Source organism: Arvicanthis niloticus, chromosome X, assembly GCF_011762505.2.
Source record: "Arvicanthis niloticus isolate mArvNil1 chromosome X, mArvNil1.pat.X, whole genome shotgun sequence".
NCBI lineage: Eukaryota > Metazoa > Chordata > Mammalia > Rodentia > Muridae > Arvicanthis > Arvicanthis niloticus.
Window position 1 is genome coordinate 10,593,502 of NC_047679.1, and position 4,750 is coordinate 10,598,251.

Genomic DNA, 4,750 nt, shown 5'->3' on the forward strand with positions numbered 1-4,750 from the left:
ATGGGAAATGTCTCTTTCCAAAAAATCTATTTTACTTTTCGATCCAGTTCTTACTAATCATCCTATCATATTCCTTCAAAGCTCAGTAGTAATGGTGAATTAATTTAAAATTGATAGCCAAGGCTTTTTTTTTTTTAAAAAAATATTATCCTATGCTGTGTTGATCTTCTAGTTTGTTGAAACTTCTGCAACAGAGGTATAGTTTCTATACTTTCTTGTCAAATTAGTAGCCCTTAAAAACTGATAGTGCCGTTTTGTATATAGCATATGTTCAGGAAAGTGACTTGGCTGCTCCATAGCTACCATAGATTTCTATAGATGACGCAACCTAGTAATCAAATGCGAATCATTTGCCTAATATGAAATGATCTTACATAACATACCTTTAGAGTGATAACAAAGGTTTCACAAATGTTAACACAATTATGAAGTCTCTACTTCTACCCCACAAAGTTTTGTTTTTAGATATTTAATGGAAAGAAACTGCTAAGTCACTAATCTAAAACCTGAACCCTCACTGAATAAGTAATAATGAAACTAGTAAAGAAAGAAAAAATGTATGGGACTCATTTTTTATTGGCTATTTTATTTACATTTCAGATGTGATCTCCTTTCCCCATTACCCCTCACCCACCCAGGAACCCCCTATCCCATCCCCCTTCCTCCTGCTTCTATGAGTATGTGCCCCCACCCACCCTTCCACTCCCACCTCCCCACCCATGAATTCCCCCACACTCGGTGTTCAGCCTTCATGGGACCGAGGATCTCCTCTCCCACCTATGCCCGACAAGACTATCCTCCCCTACATATACAGATGGAGTCATGGATCCCTCCCCATGTGCTCCCAGGCTGGTGGTTTAGACCCTGGGAGCTCTGGTTGGTTGGTATTGTTGCTCTCCTCATGGGGCCACAAACCCTTTTAGCTCCTTCAGTCTTCTCTCCCACTTCTCCATTGTGAACCCCATGATCAGCTCAATGGTTAGCTGTGAGCATCCACCTCTGTATATCTCAGGCTCTGGCAGACCTCTAAGGAGACAACTGTCTCCTTAGAAGAAAAAAATGTATGGAATTCATTTTGTAAATTAAGTGGGATTGGGTAAACATGCGTGAGTGCGTGCATGTGGTGTGTGTGTGTGTGTGTGTGTGTGTGTGTGTGTGTGTGTGTGTGTGTGTGTGAAATCTTTCTTGACAGACTACTAAACTTGGTTTTTACTTTGTCAGTCACAATTTAGTTGGGAAATTAAATGAGTGAACCAGTAATGACATTCTCGGGTAGGACACACGGAGACATTAGGATGAGCAGCCTGTTGTTAGATGCATCGTCTCCACACCCCATACCCACTCATTTTTCATATGCCGTGATGTAATTTTTACTTTGGATTAAGTTCAACTTTCCATTCTATTAGTATCATCTAAATGGAGACTTAAGGAGAACTAAATGTGCATATTCCTTGCACTTAAGGACTCTGTAGCATACTGAGGAGGACAAATGTGGGGGAAGTGCCATACAGAGTTGTAAGCAAGAGTAAAGTCAGAGTCACACTAACACAAAGGATGTTAACTGTCTTTGATAATGAAGATTCCTGATAACAGAATCTGAGATAAAGATGTGTTAAAGGAGAAAAACATATAGTGGGGTTGGGCAGGGGATGGAGTCAAGTGAAGAAGTGATTTTAGGCAATCTCTAACCCTAGCTCCACTGAAGAGAGCTCATGATACACAAATCTCATTGTTTTCGTAGTTCCACATCACGGGATCTCTTACTGTTCCAGTTAGTCAAGGGGACTCCTTCTGAGAAGGTCACAGGCATATGCGATCAGCTGTAGTTCTCACAAGCAGCTGGGCTTTTGGATGCCCCATTTGTCAAGTGGATCTGAGCAAAGCACCAACGTCATCTACTAAAATAGTATCAGAAAAACAAAACTAGATTTTACTTTCTCTCTTTGGGCAGTCAAACATCTGAGCACCTTTGCAGTATAAGGGAAAAGATTAAGGCAAATGAGAGAAACAGGGCCCACTCCATATGAAGCTTCTTATTTCTTGACTTGGTTCTATAATTTTCCAAGAATGCTACTGGATAGCCTTCTAAAAATTCTTTTTTGTTTTGATAAGTCAGGGTCAAATTTTGTACCGCTTTAATACTTTGGTCATCATACTACAGTTGGAAATTAAATAGACAACTGGACAACTACACCGATACCTAAATTTACACAATTTGCCCAGATGTACTTCTCACACAAGTACTAGACAAAATAAATGACATCTTACAATGACTTCAACAACTATTAACCAAATAATCACTAGTCAAGCTGGTAAAAAATGGAAAGGTTTTCACTTTTATGAAATCATGTGTTATGTGTTATGAGTTATGAGTTATGTGTCTATGGACCCTTTTTCTTTTTGTTTTATATAATCTCAATAAATACCCTGGAAAAATTCAGATATTTGACATACTTTGTTTACATCCCTAACTGTCCTATTCGCTGGAATTACAATTACATCGTCTAGATTAAAATGTTTGTGTATTTCAGCAAGTCAATGTGCTGACTTTCTCTGTAGTCTGGCTCTCATTTTGCCTTTGTTAATTGAGAACCGTCAGTCATTTTGCTTCAGAAGCAGCCAAGTGGAACAATGCCTCACTAATCTTTTTTAGCTGATTCTGAGTATTTACATATTCATCGCTGAGCCTGCTTGAGGTGTACTGATTTTTAAGTCATTACAATCTATTCCAATCATTTTTTCTTGCTGTGAGGCATTTAAACTTTATTAATATGCAAAGCTATTGCATTGCACATAGAGAAATAGACTTCTATGTTATCTGTATTTCCACATTTGTGTTTAATAATATTGCTTTGGTTTATGTGCATTTCATATGATATTAATTGTGCCATGTGCACTTAGAAAACCTTTCCTAGTTTATCTTGTGAGATAATTTGATTAATTTTATTTATTTTTGTCTTAAAATTGTTAAGAATTTGATTCATGTATATGTCTGAGTGAGAGCATTCAAATGTGTAGCTATTTGAAGTGGCAAAATGGGGTCATGGGCTATCTTAGAAGCAGAATGACTGGCAGTCGTGAGCCACTTGCCATGGGTGCTGTGCACTGAACTGTGGACCTCTGCAAGAACACCAAGCGCCCTTAACAGCTAAGACATCTCTCCAGCCCTTGTGGGATAATTTTGTGCATGATCTTTTTCCTCCTAAAAGTTTAGTTTTTGCATAACGTTTATTGAGAACAAAATCCCCTATTTAAACTACATTTTAGAAATATAAATAAATATACCTAAATTAAAAACATGCTGTGAAAAAAAAAAGCATCCATTTCAGGGGGTTTGTTGTTTTATCTTTTAAGCTAAATAGACATTCCTTCAACAAAACATCTTAGGTTCTGTGGTGTGTTCTGCCCCACCATTCTCCTCATCTGGGGTCTTCTTCATCATCACTATCCCCTTAGAACATTTTTCATCCTCTCTACTGTCTCCTCTGCAGCAGATAAGAATACCTAAGCACCCTCTCCTGTCCTCTTCACCTGTCCAAACACAATGCACTTCCTCAGTAGATGTTTCTCAACTCCTATCAGAAGAATTTCTCTTTTCACCTGGGAATTACATAGCACTTTCTGCTTACTTCTTTAAAGCCTACCACATAGAAAGTGTTGGTTTGAGATCCACCAGGGCAGTGAGATTTCCAAAAAGCTCTGCTCTAATGTGCAGAATGGCTTGAAAAGCTCCTTGTGGTATCTCATGGAGATTTATGGATTTTAGTTATAGCATTATCAGTAGCCTTAGTGGAATTCTCGTTGCTCATTCTCTTCCCACCACTGACTAGCAAACCCAAATGTGTGATGATAATAAAGGTCAGAGTTGGCACTCCATCTTTCTCTTCTTGTGCATTTTAGGGGTAAGAGCTAGAAGCAGGGTGGGTGGGTGGCGCTCAGTCAGCTTGAGTTGGAGATTATGTATAAGAAGTTTCGAGGGAAAAAAAACAGAAACAGAACCACAGAGATCACTATAGAAAACTGCCACATAAATATTTTCCTACAACCTTTAATTTGGGACAATAAAGAAAGTACGGTACTTTTCCCAGATCTGGCCCCAGCCAGGCCTAAGGCTTTAAGGCTAATTTTCCATTGGAAGTAGACAAGGCAGGATATTGTTATAAATAAATGCAAGAGAGACCTCCAGTGGCCAAGTGTGAATGTGATCTCTAGTCCTAAAGTCTAAGTGTCACAAAGCTTACAAGTTAATGATACCAAGGACAGTAGAGGAGGAACACAAGGAGAACTTAATTAACTGCCACTGGAAAGGCACTCTTATGAGTTATTTACATACCGTATCAGCTAGGCCTTTGTGTCGTTGTTGCTAAATGTCTACAAAATGAAGGATTCTGTACAACTTGGTAAGGCCTGTGTGGTGGTGTAGAACAGTTCACATCACGGAAGCCAGAAGACTGAAAAGGGACTGGCTGAGTTGGTTTTTTCCTTTCATTTGGCCTACGCCATCATCCTATGAGATGTTGCAGCTGCATTCAGTGTGGTTCCCCCCCCACACACACACACACACAACCTTTTATTATCTTTTCTGGAATTTCTCCAATGGAAGCACCTAGAAGTATCTGTTAGTAATCTCCTCTATAGTTCCAAATCCATTCAAAATGACCGTTAAAATTAACTGTTAAACATACTTTAACCCATCTAGTCTTAACAGCTCAATGACTAATGTATTATCCATACATCACATATGAAGAAA